Source organism: Cupressus sempervirens, chromosome 4 (assembly GCF_028749045.1).
Source record: "Cupressus sempervirens isolate cs-2001-9-10 chromosome 4, ASM2874904v1, whole genome shotgun sequence".
Taxonomy (NCBI): Eukaryota; Viridiplantae; Streptophyta; class Pinopsida; order Cupressales; family Cupressaceae; genus Cupressus; species Cupressus sempervirens.
The window spans coordinates 361114385-361132941 of NC_143121.1; positions in this window are offsets into that span (position 1 = coordinate 361114385).

An 18557-nucleotide genomic window follows, 5' to 3' on the forward strand; every position below is an offset into this window, starting at 1 on the left:
AGAATCTGAGACCTCAGCCTGGCTATAAGCTAGTTTCTCAAACTCCTCATGCAAGTTCTTTGTAATTGTGTCATCTGCCCTATGAGAAAATCTGCCAAATAGAAATCCAGTCAACTTATCCACCTTAGCTGGGTTAGAGAACATGTCATTCATTATATGGTGGTGCTCAACCAACTATTCAGACATGTCATGGCTTATTTTCCTAAGTTTATCTCGAATGTCTAAATAACCATCCGTTCTACTATTTTGACTCTAGATATCAATTATCCAAGATCGTGTCCTCTGAGACTCTATACAATACCTGTCCATTCTGGATAAAGTAGAGTGTAACCCCAATAGGTTATAACTTCTTCAAACACCAAGAATTAACATGCAATTGATTAGAGGTAGCATGCAACCATAGATTTTGACATGAAGCTGATTAGAAGCAACATGCAACCACCAAGTTCACCAAGAACAAACATGCAAATGATTAGAAGTAGCATGCAACCATAGATTTTGACATGCAGCTTATTAGAAGCAACATGTAGCCACCAAATTCACCAAGAACTAACACGCAAATGATTAGAAGTAGCATGCAACCATAAATTTTGACAACTCATTAGATTTTGACTAGCACGCAAATGATTAGAAGTAGCATGCAACTGATTAGAAGCAACATGCAACCATAAATTATGACATGCAAGATCTGGGTAGTTGTCAAAATTGACATGCAAGATCTGGGTAGTTTTCAAAACTAACATGCAAGATTTGGATAGTTGTCAAAACTAACATGCAAGATCTGAGTATTTGTCAAAACTGACATGCAAGATCTGTGTAGTTGTCAAAACTGACATGCAAGATCTGGGTAGTTGTCAAAATTGACATGCAAGCTTCTACAAACCCTCAGGCTGGCAAGATCATGGCTCTGATACCACTAAAATGTCCCTTTCTTTTATTTTATATGATATTTCAAGCCTCAAATCAGATTTTTAAAACCAAACAACCAATATTACAAAGATCCACCAATTTCTCAAATAAACCCAAATTGGGTATGTCTAAAATAGTGCCAAAAAACTTCACAAATTATTAATAAATCTGAAAATGGAAATTTTTACAAAAATTTCACCAGAATAATGGCCTACAAAATGACATTTCTAGATTTTTATAGCCTTTACACAACAGCTCACAAATATAGGACAAAAACTATGCTCATCGGGCTCCTGAAATTAACACAAAAATGCCCAGAAACACCACAAAACACTAATAATCTATCTCAAAAGTTTAATCACATCCCAATACATATATTCAGCTCTATTTTAACATCTTAAAGTCTGAAATACAGTAGCAACCTAAACTGATATGAAATACTAAACTGAAAACACCAAACTCATACCAAAAAACACACCCAAAAACCCACAAATCTGTACTGTTTAGCACAAAGGCAAACTCTATATGAGCATGCACATGGAATGGCTTCAAAATCCCATCCTTAGCCTTCCTAGAAACCTGCAAACTCCCATTCTTGGGTCTCCCTGGAAACCTGCAAACTCCCGTTCTTGGGTCTCCTTCTCCACAAGTTTGGCAGCCTCTGAAGAATAACAAAGAAGATGAGCAAAAAATCAAGTTCTGGAATGAGCCCAGAATGCCTCCAAACCCCTTAAAAGAGGGCATAACCCTAACTCACATCCAAGAGGGGTTAATAAAACATATTTTAATAATAATTTTTATTTATTAGTCCATTCGCTTCCAAAGATTATCCCCTTTTTCCGAAACTTTGCCTTTTTGGGCTTGCCTGCCTTAGAAAATATTATTATTTTTTAATTATTTGAAAAGGAGACATGACAACATCATAATTTATAAGAGTATAGGGCACATCATTCCTAACTTCATTGAATTTTCCTATGTAGCTATGGACTTGATTTTGGTAGAGCTTTTACCCTAACTTTAATGTTGTTCCTTTTTACAATGATTTTTTCTTCTATTTCAAATATTCTCTTTGATATAATAGAAAGGGTTGCTAAGGGGTTAAAATGCTAATGAGACCTTCTTCATGCCCAAATGGGGATAAAAGACTAAGCCATGATTGGGCTAGTTTTTTTTTTTTGACAAATTTTCCTTGATAAGGGTCTTTGGTTGCCCTTAACCCCCTCACATCCTACCTAGATATATCCAACAAAGATTGGGGAAATTAGAATTCTTTTGGCAACTTATAATGATGAATATAGAGTACTTAGGTACCATAGTATAGAAGGGTTCCTTTATCTCTACAAATGTAAAGATAGGATATTTTGTCTTTAGAAAGGATGCCATACAGGAGATAGATGCATATATGAGTGAATTCCTACTAATTACTATCCCTACTAGGACATATGATCCTAATGATTTGGTTAGGTGGGCCTTGAAGCAATTGAGATAGTATACCCTCCCTAATAGAAAACCTTTCTGGTAGAAAGATGTAATAATGAACTTTTTAGAGATAAGGTACTACAAAAATAGGACCCTAAGATGGAGAGAGCTGATGAGGGTGGGAGAGGAAACGAAGAGAGTTGATCCCTAATTTAAAGGTTTCTACCACAAGGAGAGATACTTGGATAGGTAAAATAAGTGCTAAGACAATTTTGAGAACATAATGTCCCAAGTTCCTATAGAAATAAGAGACAAAATAGAGCTTGAGCCCCCACAAAAGAGGATATGATTAAAATAGAGGTTGAGGATGATCAACCTCAGAGTTTTTTATGGGCCTAGGGAGGAAGGAAAAAGAAAAGGTTAATAGAAATCCTAGATAATGTGAGGGAGAAAGCATTTCAGATATTACCAAGGGGTACAAAATATTTTGATGACATTAGGCATAACTTCTTAATAAGGCAAGTAGGGAAACATGAATGAATCCCAAATAAAACTAAGCTTCAAATAAGAATTTTGGATGAAAGGATAGTCCAATATTAGAAGTTTTTCAAGGATGGTGACCTTATAAATTCAAAGGAATTCAAATCATTTCTACTGAGGATTGAATAAAATGAATTAAATCTACAACTGTAGCTAAGAGATTCACCAAAGAATGTAGCTAAATTGGTGTAGAAGTTGCAAGAATATGACCTCAAGAGTGAAACCCTCACTATTGATGAGTCTAGGGAACTAGTACAAAGAAGTGGGATGTTACTCTTCCCAAGATGGGATCTTAGCTCATCACTAATGTTGGATCAAATAAGAAGAAAAGAAAATATTGTGTCATTTAAGGACACGAATGTTACTGGAGAATTGTAAGGATTAGGATTCAATGTGGACTCCAAGACAATGGCACTATGAAGTATGACCCCTAAATTAGCTAAACTAACTCTGATGAAGGTAAGAGACTCACTCGAGGGAAATGTGATATTCTGCAATGTCACTATTGTCTCAAGTGACTAGATTCACAGTTTAATGAATACTACATCATTAATGGGGAAAAGGAAAATGGATATTCTTAAAGAGAACTTGTACCAAACATACAACATATCCATTGATGCAAGGAAAAATAATGAGGAAGAGCTCAAGAAGACATATGTACTAGAGTGGAGAATGGCTTCCCTTGAGGAGGAGGTGAGGAATTTGAGAAATGTAACTAGGCCTATTATAGAGGTCAATGATCAAGAGACCTTACCTAAAGTTGATACAATAGATGTTAGTGTAGATCAATAGATGGAAGTAGATGAGTTGGATGTTGAAAAAGAGGTAGAAATTTGAATAATGTAGAACTTGTTGATTCATAAAATAGGCTCTTTTAAATACTCCTCACAAAATGTGCATAGTAGCTATATTTCTCTACAAGGAGCTGAGTATTAATGTTTAGGAGCTTTATCTTTTTTATCGCTTTTGTTTAAAACATGGTTCCCATATACACTATTTTTTGATATCCTTGTACCAATCTTGACACAAAAAAGGAGTTACCTAAGGGAGTAATTATCCTTGATAGAAAATTGATTAATAGAGTTAAAGAATTAAATGGTTTTTTCTCAAGGAAATTATAATTGGTCAAAAAAAAATGAAGAAAATTACTACAAGGACCCTTAATCTTGTGCCTGACATCATTGATGAGAGTGACAATGTAAGGCTCTAGTAGGAATTGTCTTCCTCTTTTGATGAAATTTTGAAACATCCAAGATTTATTGCATATTGTAATAATGAGATAGATGTCACATCAATATATGAGATGGCTGATTTACTATATAAAATCAAATTAGAAAGGGAAAGGTTATTGTAGAAGTGAAAGCAATAACAAATACAAAATAGAACAAGCTCCTTGATGAGCTAAATACAATCAAAGATGCCACATGGCTAGATATTGATACTAACATTTCCATCTCAGAATTCATAGATAGTATTGAAGCCTTATGATCTAAAGATAGTGATTAAGCAGTTAGAAAAGAAACTAAGATTATGCTCAAAAGAAGCAATGAGAACTCATAGCTAAATGGTAGAAAATAAAAAATAGAGAAAGGATAGTAATTATAACAAGTTGTTAAGTTGTGTACATGCTCATATTAGAAAGACCTATAGAATAAAAATCTAGACTATACTTGAAGATCAATTTCAACCTATCAGTTTTGGAACTACTTCCCATTTTCTTGCCAAATACAAATAATATTTTGTAAAAGAAAGTATTCGATGTCTTTGTAATTTGTTTTTGAAATAAAATTTGGTAAGTGTCCTCCCATCTATAGCCTTTTTTCAATCCTTGTTTCTATAAAAGGATTTCCAATATGTGGAGTGAGGGTCAGAACTATGTTTCATTTTAGTGATAATGCTATCTTACAGTCAACCCAATTTCTCATGTTGATTTTATGTTCTTTTCAACTTTGTATCTTAAGAACATGGTGAATTAATGAATGAAATGACTTTCAAATCTTGAGTTATATTTTGAGTCTTGAATTAGATACATGTATCATTATCAAGAAGATTAATACAAAAGGAAGTTATCGACTATCTGTGTCCTCAATTATCTGTCTCCATTTTCATATATTTGTCATTCTAAGATTGAATGAAAAAAATTCATTTCATTTAATGCATCTTGGATAAGTTGCATATTAGTTCATTGTTTCTTTTCATTCAAGAAATTAATTAAATGCTTCTATTATTTGATAGGGTTTCTAAATATATGGAAGGGATATCATAAGAATGGGATTTAGAGTTAAAAACTAATAAATTTGATTACAAGTCAATTAAATACATCAAAATTTCCTGGTATGACTCTTTATAACAATGGATAAGGCACATATCCTCAAAAAGGCATCCTCGATATCGTGTCACAAAAAACTGGTCTCACTTCTACCTCTCTGCTGTCAATATCTGGGTGTCTCTAGTTTTTTGTTTACTCTACAATATGGGAGGTGAACTAAGGAAGCAAGAATCCAAAAATGTGATGATTGGAAGGCTAGGAAAGACGTTTGGAATATTCTCAGAAAGGGAAGGTGGTTAGCTACCTAGAGTAGTTGCATGGATTCAAACCCCATGTCACCACTGCCTTCTTCAAAAATTCAGTGGATGACAAAGTTACTTTACATGGAGTGTCTATAAATCCTACTGAGGAATTCATTGCCAAGGTCACAGGTCTCCCCATGAAAGGTATAAAGTTTTCAAAGTAGACCAGTATTTCCAATGTGGCCTGGAAACAATTCTTGAAGATGAAAGAAAAGGAGATGCAATTGAAAAAGAATGGCAACTTCTTTGATGTGCAACAGATAAAAGGTATTTGGCATGATGTGCTTTGTTGTATTCATGAGTATTTCATCCTTGATGGAAGAAATAAAAGGGTGCACCAATTCCACTTTGTCTTCCTTAACCATTTCAGGTACAAGGACAGAATTTCCTTCCCTTTCTATTTGCAATTTTATTTGTTTCAAAGTTTGAATGCCCATAAAAAGAAACAGTCTCGACCCATCTTACATGAAGGTCTGATTTTACTCATTGAGGGTTTTTGTAAAAATAAGTCCATTTCTTTGTCTCCGTCCATTGGCAAGAAAAAGAGTCCTAAACCCTTAAAAGATAAAACAAATGAGAGTGTTAAAGAGAAAATTAAGGCTAAACTAAAACCCTCCAGCTCTCGAAGACAAATTGAGGAAGAGGATATAGAGGTGGAGAGTACTGAAGGCTTAGATAAGGATGCCCCTAAAGAAGAGGAGGGGATGAATGTTGGGGAGTTTAACTCTAACCTGGATGGTTACCTAGATTCAAAAGACAAAAATGAGGAAGGGAGAGAGGAAGATACTACTAAGGTGAATTTGGAATAGAGCAAGTCTGATAATGAGGACACTCATATCATGTCTGGGGGAGGTGATAAAGAGACAAAAAATTTAATTGATGATCTAGCCATTTTGAGTGAGGAGGAAAACATGGGGAAAGCTTCCACTCCTATAAAGGAGATTGAGGGACAAGATAAGGAGGGTTAAAGCCACCATATTCAAGTGAAGTCTAGTGAGGAGGAGCCTTTGGATGGGGGGATTCATATTGATAAAGTTGGCCCCTTACCATACACCACTACTGATGATGCAGGTGACTCCCCGGTGAGGGAAACCAAACTTTCCTTCCTTTACTCTGCTAAACAAAAAGTTGACTCTTTCCTTTAGGTCGACTCCTGGTTATATAATGAAATAATGGGGTTGAAGAAGAAAGTGGATACCTTGCAAAAAAACCAGGAGGCTGACCGAGCTATTATTCAACACATGGAGGTGAAAATGGGAGATATTCCAAAAAACTAAAGGATTATGAGCAGAACCTTAGAGTTCTCATCAAGGAAAGTGGAACAAAAATGGAGCAAGTAACCTCAAGCATCTGTGCAGTTGTGGTGACATTGGGCAAAAGAGAAAATCAAGGAACCATATCTTTGGAGGGCCCAAGCAAGAGGACAAGACAGAGTTCAAGGAAGAAAGCTTTGATTGTTGCTATTTCTTTGGCTACTAACTCCATCTAAGACATGACTAAGATTGGTAGGGAGGCAACAAAGATGATTATGGAACTACAATAGTTTCCTGGGTCTTCTTTTCTAGTTGGGTTCCTGTTCAGGTCTTGTTTGCTAGCTATTACTTCTGGTTCCTGTGTTTTGTCCTATTTTATTGCTTTTAGTTTTTAATATGTACTGACAGTTCCAGGTCCTTGTAAAACCTGGGTACTTTTTTTGGACATTATTAGTGGTTTTAGGTCCCTATAAAACTTGATTTTGGTTCTACTTTACAGTAGGTTTAAGGGTTCTTTCCTGTTGGATGGCTTGTTTTTTCCTTTTTTGAGGATGTGAAAGGGTTTCGAGGTCCCTTCAAAACCTATTTTTACCATAATCTAAAACAATGGATAAGGCACTAGTCATTAGTTAAGGTACAAATTATAGTAGTAACTTAAGGTACATCTATTTAATAAACTTTATATCTTCTATGAGCTGCATATGCTAGTAAAGTTCTAACACCCTCTAATCTTGCAATAGGGGAAAATTTTTCACCATAAAAAATGCCTCCTTCTTGAGAATACCCTTTACATGCTAACCTTTCTTTGTTTCTGAAAACTTCTCCATCTTCATTTAGCTTATTCTTGAACACCCATTTTGTGCACATTAAATTTTTATCCTTGGGTCATGGAATAAGATTCCAAGTCTTATTCTTCTCTATCTATTCTATTTATTCATTCATAGCTTTAATCCAACTTTCATTATCCAAAGCATCTTCAATATTTCTAGGTTCAAATTCAGCAAGTAAACATGTACCTTTCAATTTTTTTCTTGTCACTATTTCATCTAACTTGTCTCTATTGATCTGATCAAGTGCATGATGTCTTCTAACATATCTTGCTAACATACCTACTCTCAATGACTCTAGTCCATTAGACTCAATTTTTTCTAACAACAGCTCAGTAGCTTCTAACTGTGACTTGGGTCTTTTAGACTATGACTTAGGTTACACTAATTACAACTTAGTAGCCTTCAAAGATTTTGGAGACTCAAGAGGTGAGACCTCATAACTTCCAAATATATTTGGCACTATATTAGATTCAAATTAAATAAATCTTTTGTAATCCTCAGGTTCTTTGTTGCTCTCTTCTTCACTCTTCTTTGCAAACTTGTCAATTCTCACATGTGCACTTTCTATGATTTTATAAGTAGAGAAATTCAAGCATTTATATTCTTTAATTTTGTAGGAGTATCCTAGGAATATGGCTTCATCACCTTTGACATTAAATTTACCTTTCTTAGATTCTTTCAAGATATAACATTTGCTACAAAATTATTTCAAGTAACTTACACTAGGTTTGTAGCCATACCATAGTTCATAAGGAGTTTGATTTTTGTCTTTCTTCAACTGTACTCTATTCAAGATATGTAATATAATACTAATTGCTTCCTTCAAGTATTTGATTGCAACATTCTTTTCTATCATCAATGTTCTTGCACAAATCATGATGGATCATTTCCTTCTTTTATCTATACCATTCTGTTGTGGTGTACCAGGCACTGATACCTATTTTTTAATTTCTCTTTAAATGAAAAATTTATTGAATTCATTGGAAATGAATTCACTACCTCTGTCTAATATCAAACATTTTAGTTTCTCTCTAGTTTCCTTCTCTACTCTTAATAGATACCACTTAAATTTTTGAAATGCTTCAAATTTTTCTTTTAGATACATTATGGTCATCATTTTAGAATAATCATCAACAAAAAGAATGAAAAACTTATCTCCACTGTAACTCTCTATTCCAATAGGGCCACATAAGTTTGTATGAACAAGCTCTAAGACTGCTTCAAAATGATAGTTCTTACTTTTGAAACTAGTTATCCCATCTTACCAATTTGACAATTTTTTAATAGACTCATATCAGGTTTCCTCAAGATAGGAATACCTCTTACTCTTCTATTTTTATTTTCTTGACCAAATTATTAAATTTCACATGACATAATCTTTGTGCCATAACCATCTTTCTTCTACTTTATCAATAAAACATGAACTTTCACTAAGATCTAGATAGAATATATTACCTTTTGTGTGGTTTCTAGACCCAACCAGATTTCCATTTCCATCCAATAGTTTGGCCTTCTCATTCATGAATTCTACCTTGAATCTAATGTTATTCAACTATGCCACACTTAGTAGATTATAGTTTAGTCCTTAAACCCAATAATCATTGTCACGTCTAAGTTCATTGGTTAATGAGATACAACTTTTTTCCTTTATTCAACAAGGTTCATTATTTCCAAATCTCACACTACCACCATTATAATGTTCCATGCGTTCAATTTTTCTTTTATCACCAATCATATGATGTGAGTAGCCACTATCAATAATCCATGTATCATTTTTTCTAACATGAGAGATAAGTGTCCTTTTATCTCCCTCATCACTATATTCATCTTTAACAACAATATATACCATTTCATCTTCACTGTTATCAGAATCTTTAGCTATAAAATGAGATTTCTTACCTTTTTCCTTGTAGTCCTTGAATTCCTTTTTTCTTTGAACTTATTGCTTTTATTTTCTTCTTTGCTTTCTTTGTTGGGATATTTTGCAGCAATGTGACCAATGTCTTTACAAGAAAAATAGATTAGAGAAATCTTACCTTTGTACTTTCCTTTGCCTTTCGAATATTTCATTTCAAGTAGGGCTTCAACAAGTTCAAGATCACTATCTAAAATTTTATCCTCTTCTTCACTTTTTGATTGATTGGCTTTTGATTTCTTACCCTTTTTCTTGAGTAAAATCTTGGCTTCAAATGTAAAATCAATACCTTAATTTGGAACTAGGGACATAGTTATCATAGTTATCCAACTCAAAAGTTGTCAGTCTTCCAACTAAGAAATTCAAAGTTATATTGCTATTTGGATCACATCTCATCTCTTGAAAAGAAGACAATCTAATTGCATAGATAGGAGGAATGGTTTTGGATACCTTCCTTACAACTATTTTGTCATCATTGTCTCCTCTAGATGCTTTGATTGTGCTCACACTTGCTTTAGTTTTCTCAAAATATTTTCCAATGTTTTCATCTTCCCTCATCTTCATCTAATCAAAATGTCCTCTGAGACTTTCAAATTTAGCTCTTCTTACATTATCATCTCCTCCATAAGTGGCATTCAATTTTATCCACATATCATAAGCTATAGTGAAACTTTTGACTTCGCCAAATTTAGCATAATTAAGAGCAGAAGCAATGTCAATGATCATGATGTTATAATTTTTCTTTTTAGAAATTTCTTCAACTAATAATGTTCTAGTAGGAGTCTTATATTCACTGTCAATATATTTGCAACCTAAATCACTGATAGTTGCCAGATTTAACCTCATAAGTCCTTGCCATGCTGCAAAGTTGTCTCTGTTCAACTAGGGAATCTCTCTTCTATAAGACATCTTGATCTTTAGCTTTATTCCTTGAAACCTTCTCTACAAGCACTAGAATATCTAATACGAATTATTGGACTTATAAAAGAACTAATTGAGAGGGGAGGGGTGAATTAGTTACCTAAAAAAAAGTCCTAGATCCCTTAGATGTCAATACAAATCAAACTCTATGAAAATTGAAATATGCTATAACTCGGAAAACACATAGGCAAAATGTTGTAACTTGGTAAACACTGAAATAACTTGGAAAATTCTTAACATGAAAATCTTAAGATATTATCTATAGTTAATCTTATTTTAACTTGGTTTCATACACATAAAGGAAATATCATGAACATAGTTTACACCAAGATTTAACGTGGAAACCCAATTTTTGAATTACCACCAATTGCAACTAGTTACTGATTTTTATTCTTTTGAAGTGAGCCCTATTAGGATCCAACCCTATTAAAAGTTACAAAAAACAATATTTTATGTCACCCTATTAGAGGATTTAATCACCCTACTAGGAGTGACCTTGTTAGAGTTCTTTAGACACTTCAATAGAAATACCACCTTGTTAGAGGATTTACAAATAGATGTTAAGCCAACTCTATTAAGGAATTTAGATCACTACTACAATGGTTAGTGTTGGTGTTTTGAAATAGAAGAAGGTTTCAAATTACCCCAATGAGAATAAGACACATTAGGGGCAACTAACTCCCATCCCTGACATGTCCTTTCAAACACTAGGCCAACTATAAGGCTATACACTTCTTCTATTTCAGGCTCTACAAAACCTAGGCATGTGGACATATAGATTCAGTTTATATGATACCAATGCTAAACATATTCTTGAATCTATTATAGTAGATTTAAAACCCCTAATCTCCTATACTTATGCAATAACAAAAATGTGTAGTAGCAAATTGCAATTCTATGAAATTCACAAGCTGGGTGATGGCATCCTTTTCAGATCTTCAACATGAAAGGGAAATACATTTGAATAATGATGTTGAATATCAACAAAAGCCCCAAATATACAACAATAAGAACAAATGATCCTGTAACTAATCAGTGTCTTATCTATTGGGCAATTCCATGAATTAAATACATACATCTATGATATCAAGGACATATTTGATATACCAAGACATCAGATCTATCCTATCACTTTGTGAATTAGACATTAGTGTTCATAAAGACCTCATTCTCATGAGATATCATTCTCAAAATAACCAACAACCCTTTCAAAAACATCAAGAATTTACTTTCCCCTTTGTTCCAACAACAAAACATATATGACATACAACATTAAAGGAATGCAAATGGGTCTCAATTATTTTCCCCTAGACCATATAAGACTACAGATTTTAGAGATAGAAAACAAGAATCAGAATGAAACTAAAGAAATTATTGCTCACTTTTATTCATTTATTTGAAACTATACATTCAAATGCATGAAGTCAAAACATAAAAACACCTAATAGATCTAAACTTTCTAAATTATCTTCATTATTGCTATCATACAAGGGAAAATGTGCTGAAGAATGTGGTGTCATAGTAATAAGAACAAATCAAAACTGGAACCCTAGTTTCACAAATCTAAGAACATTCAAGATTGGAATACACATGGTGTCATAGAAGTGAGTCATTTTTCTCCCAAACTAGAACCTCTACAAAGAATAAGAAACAAAATGATATAGAGGAGAGTTAATTCCCCGATCTGTTGTGCATCTGACATGTGTCCACTTGGAAAAACTCTCCTAACAGTGAAAAGAATCTCTCTAATCTCTCTTTACAATTGGTAAATCAAATCCTTGATCATTTTTGGCTTCCTAACTAAAAATTGGAGCCAAATTATACTAGAATGGCATAATATCCTTAAAATAATGCAATAGACCTTTTACCATGTGTTTTTACCAAGCTTGTAATTGCATCTCAAATTTTCCCCCACTTCACTAAGAAGACCCAAATTTTCCATTTCTAGCTATAACTTGAACCAGTGAATTCCTATGTGAAAACAAACTCCATAATTGAAAATTTAATCTTCTCTCAGTTTTGGCGATATATAATATGCCTATGTTTGCTTATCAGGAACTCCCAAAATCTCAATTTGAATAAAGTACCCCCTCTTATAGAACTCTGATCTGCACTTTAAATTTTCAAAATTTTAAAATTTCCTAAAGTTTACACTTTAGAAAATAACCTATTTAGATTTAAAATCTATTGTACTAAGCATTTTTTGAAAAAAAATTAAAAATGACAGTTTGAAATACTTTATTTTTCCCTCTCCATTGAGATTTGGGTCAATTCTATTTGACTGGGCTACCACATGGTAGCACTTGATTGGTCAACCTCTACCACCTGGTGCCACATCACCGTAGACTATAGCCTATTGTCACATGGCAGCTAGGTGCTTGTCTACATTCCTTATCCTCCTCACAACTCCACAATGTAGGAATGCACCAACTATCGAATCTCACCACGTGGTGAAATTTGATGCCTCCATCCTAGGCTCGCTATCTCTATGTGATGCTACACAATTTTCCTATTCTACCACCTCATCATGATGATAAGGTATGCCACCTCACCTTTGACCTAGGCCCACTTGCATGGGGCACCCAAGTGCATTCCCACTTTGTCTAACTTTTGAGCATCTAATTGGAGCGAGGAATCACTAGCCGTTTAATCCTCCACGTAGCATCATCTAAGCATTTGGTCTAACTCACCTATTGATCACCACTTGTCACTTCATGATTTTTTTGCCACTTCATCAATCTCTATCTGCGTTTTCATTGAAAATTTGATCTAGGCTCAAATTTTGAGGTCCTCCAACTAACCACGGGCCCCATCTTGCAACTCATAGCTTTGAAAAGCTGTATTTTTTTAAGACACTATGTTGATTGAGTTTTGTTGTATTTAAACATCATAACATCAAAAATCTTGATCAATATGGGATAAACATTTATAAGAAAATCTAAGTCCCATGACATTCCATACAGTAGTGCCTTTCCTTATGGACTTTTCTACTACCAAGTATGTTGTTTTCTCCCTACCGTGAGTGTTGCGTCAATGTGGCTAGCTCTTGTTTTTAGCATGGGGGTCCTCAATATTTGTCTACATTGAGACTTCCATTTTTTTTTTCTCATGGATCTCCCCTATTGTTTAAGCGGCCTCCATTGACGTGGATTTGAAGGTTCCAAATCCCAATTGTAAATGTTCGATGACTCCTTTTCATTTTTTTTTGTGTGGGTTTCTTCTTAAGCATGTGGCTTCCTTAGCTAGTCAAAATACCTCCAATTCCATTCATTCTCCTTTTGTAACTTTCACCACTACCTTCTTCTAAACCGTGGGCTCCTTGTTCTTTACACTACTATTTTCATGCTACTTTGGACTTTTCCTCTACTCTTGAGCATGCATCCAATGTATTTTCCCCTTCTTCATCACACTGCCTCATCCTTTTAAGATCAACTACCTATTATTTATTGTAACTCTTTAAAATCATCAACTTGTGCCTTGCAAAAATCAAATGGAAAATCTAGCCAAAACCCACTAAAAATGTGAGAATGTGACATCAGTTTCACAAATTCTAGGTGTGCTGATCTTAAACCAAATTCAATATTGTATGCATGTTCAACTACTTCTCAAATTGCTCCAACTACAGTGATTGCATGTGAAAAGGTTGTTCCACAACCATAGCTTTTCCAAAGATGAAGGATATCGACAGGCACTTAGCAACAAGCTAGAGTTGGGTTGTTGGTTATACCATTAGAGTGATACACCACCACTGGTCCCTCCTCACTCCTCTACTTTGGGGATTTGAAAGCCTCTTTATAGAGGTCACTAGTTCAAATATTGGAATGCCTTTTTATTGTACCTTTTTTCACCCTATGACCATGTTAACATATTGACCAATTTTATTGGGCATGAAGCAACAAATTTGTCGATTTAGTAGGCTTCCGCAAAATAAACCATTTGGTAATTTAGTCTAGCTTTGTGTGGTTTTAATTTTAGTTGAATGTGTCTTTATTAAAGTCTAAGCATGGTAAAGGAGACTCTTTATGACTTGTGTTCCACCTATTATGACAACTTTTAGCATTCTTTGCATACAAGGAAATATTAACAACCAATATATTATAACATTGCTTTTAAAACCCAATGCTCATTAATTTGCTAAGTCTACACCTTCATAATCTCATGGCATTTATAAAATGGATTTTTTGTATTGCTTCTTTGATTATATGCAACTTTCTCTTATTTAATTGTGCATAACTTTTCCCTTTTAAAACATCTTCTCTTTGCCTCAAAACCCATCAATCCTAGTGGAATTAGTCGGGCCCCAAAGTGTGTTGGACCAAAAAAAAATTTGTTTTCGAATAACTGATATTCCAAACAGATCCAATGAACCTCTAATATTGATTCAACAAAAAATTGACCTTGGGCAATCAAATTTAAAACTCATTTTATCACTAATCTGCAAATTGTCAATTTAGTGCCAGAAGGTCATTTGGCTTCCCTTAAAAAATGACAAAAACACTTGAGCGGGCTCTAGAATCAAACACATTGATTCTCTACTCTGTATAATCCTACCCTATCAAATCTCTTCGTATGATGAATTCTCAGTCAAAAGATATTAGCCATCAAATTTTCTTACTTAAAATCACCTGCAAATAAACATGTTAGAAAACAATAAAACACATTCAGATTTGGCTTTGAAAACTGGGTAAATAGATACTTGGGGCAACCCAAACTGGGGCGTTGGTTCATTGTCATGAGGAAAACATAAATATGGGATTTGGGATCATGATGAATAACATGATGCATTTGGAAAATGTTAAAAGTGGGCTACTTAGAATTTACAAACTAGAAATAATGGCAAAAAAGTATTTTTTGCAAATGGAATTGACTTGGGAAAATGTACAGATGGATTCATCAAGACTTGAAAATTAGTACACTTGATGTATTTTTAGAGGAGAACGCAATGAAATAATTTTTTTGATTTGACCTATCATGGGTTTTGAGATATGACATCATAAATAGGAATACTAACAAATCTGCACTTGTTGACACCAATAAAAAGTTAGAAATTGCATTTGGAATCATGTTTGAAAATTGATCAAACAGATTCATTATAAGCTCAAAATTGAGACATAGCAAGTCTTTGACCTCTAGAATGCAATGCAAAAGAAAATTCCTCATTTTGGTCAACTAGGTCAAAGTTATAACAAGTCAAATAGGGCTTCCCATAATTTAGAACAAATTGCATTAGCATGACAACAATAAATGACCAACTTTGAGGGATTCAAAACCTAGTCAAAAAGACTCAAATCTAAAACATAGGCTCTTTTGTATGGAACTAAACATTCCCAAAGTATAAATTCATGTAACATTATTGGATGCAAGATATTTAATTGCAAACATAGGCTCTAGTCATTGTTTGACACTTGAGCAAAAATGTAGAGTTGAAAATTGCTCAAAATGGGACTTGATGAAATGGCTCAGAATGGAAATTTATCTTCATTAAAAATATAGGCACACTAAATACAAGGTGTTAGAAACATTAAACACCTCTTAGGACTCACAAGTATAGGCAGGTATGTACACATCAAAAAACACTTAAAGGGCTTAATTACTTCAATGGTACTCGAAATCGGGGCTTCAATTTTGAGTCCCAATAGTGGCTCTGTCTGGGGATGTATGTCCCTTGTAGGTATGGAAAGGATTGAAATCTCTGGAAGAAGCAAACCAGTCACTCCACAGCAAAAAATTCTCTTGAATAGCTTTATTAAAAGCAAGAAACAACTACTCCTACTATGTACAAGCAATGGCCCTGGGCCATCAAACTTCAACAAAAACTCTTACCTCTGTCATAAATCTGATTTTCATCTACATTTTCACCAATAAGATTAGCATCTTGAAACAACTCACTTGGCAAAATGAAGTCTAAATCTTCACTTTCATAATGCATATAAAAACTAGTTTCACTTTTTACAACTTGCTTATTATGAAAGTTCTGATCAGCATGCTCACAAATATCAGACTCAAACTAAAACTCTTCTTCATTTAATGAATCATGCATGCTATTAGTCTTGAATATGAATGCATCATATTCAACATGGGGAAAGGGATCACACATACCTTGAAAATGTGCATCCGTATGTATAGATGGATGATACTCACATGAGAAATCAGATTTGTACTCACACATGTCATCAATGTTAGCATCTAAAACTAATCCATAATCTTCCAATGACTCTTTGAAATCAGCAGATGGATTAGTCATCTCATTAGAATGTTCATCATAAAACTCATTACAAGGTGCATGCTAATTTTCATTAACAACTTTGTCAAACACCTTGTTATCCACATCATGAGATGCAACATAATCATCATAATCACTAGCACATCTGGAAGAAGAACAATATGATCTCTTATAGCAATAGGATAATGTATCATCATTAAGACCATCCTCAACTAAACCTAAACATTCCATGTCTTCTTCAAACAATGAAATGATAACTCCATGCAAGGATCCCTATTGAATACTTTGACAAAAAATGGGTTGATCATCATCACAACCCTCATCATATAAAGTGTTAGTATACACTTTAAACTCACTACCCATTTCATCTTCATGGTGGCTCACAGTATGTGAAGAAAAATCAAAACTATATGAAGACTCGCCATTCACTCCATCAACAAAACATATAGAATATAAATCAAAGTTACTTTCATTTTCTTCATGAAAGTGATTCAAATGTCTTGCAAACCAATTATCATTTATCTTACCAATAGGTGATGATGCATTAACCTCAGCATCATTTGTATGCTGATTATCACTGCATGCATCCACAAGACATCCATCTACACAACTAGGTAATCCATCCTTATACATAATCTCTTTGTCTTCATATTGCGTAGACAACTCTTCTTCACAACTTTCAGCCTCAAGCTGACTTGTATAACTCTAAAATGGAATTTCACTTTTTGATTTAGAAAAGGAACTCATACCTTTACTTGCATAAGAGTACTCACTTCCATCATTGTTTTCTTTTTACCAATTTGCATCAGATTCATATGAAGATGAACATGTACTATCATTGTCCTCTTCTTGACTCAAGCAACTGCTCTCCTCATTGTCTTCACATCATGCTTCTTCATAATACATCGGATCAGCAACTTTACTTTCATCACTTGAGGCATAGATTTTAGCTTCTTCATCCTCATACTAAGATGAATACCTTTCAACTTCATGATCAATTATGTTTTCAACATAAAGCAAATCAGCAATAGGAGAGTGAATAACTGAATTTATCTCTTGCATGTATACTTTGTCAAATGAATCAACTCTATCATTTTCTTTTGTAATACTAGAAACATGTGCATTACATTCAGTAAGAATATACTAATCTCTTCCTTGAAACCAATAAACTTCATTTGCACATGTCTTTAATTCTAAATTTTCAATAAAATCATCTACCACAATAGGGGTACCTACTTCCTTATCTAAATTTGTAGATTCTACATGACATTGATTTCTTCTTTGACCCTCATCTTGTTGGCAAAAACTTTTAGAGAAATGACTCTTAGTCAATAAATATTTAATGTTATTTTCAATCTCTATTATTGTCATGAATGCCTGATGCAAAGCCTTGAGCTCTTTATCTCTCAATACATAACTCATCTTTTTGTCAAATGCATCAAGGTAAACCACTAAACAAACTTGATCATCTGGTTTATAACTTTCGAGAATCTCATTTAGAAACTTTACAAATCTAATATTAAATTTAGGAACTAACTCACCATTCCTAATTTGAATCTTCAAGAACTTATCAAAATAATTAGAGATGCTTATTCTTTCCCCAAACTACTTCATGAAGGCTAAAAGTAATTCATCCCAAGATGAAATTGAACATGCTAGTAGAAAGGAAAACCAATCCCTAGCATCACCTTCTAAATTTTGAATAAACAACTTCATATGCACATCTTCATGAGCAATTTCATAGTCATCAATCAAGTCACTAAACAACTGAACATGATGACTAGCTGAAACAGTATGGTTCTCGTTAAATTTAGGAAAACCTTTTCTAATATCATTAGGAATGACATTTTGGAAACCATGAATACCATCAAAACATAATGGCATATACCTCTTGGTAGAAATAGATCTAGAAATTTCACTGACAGGTTGCATACTAGATGAAAGGAAACTTGACATTCTTCAAAGATTTGGAACTC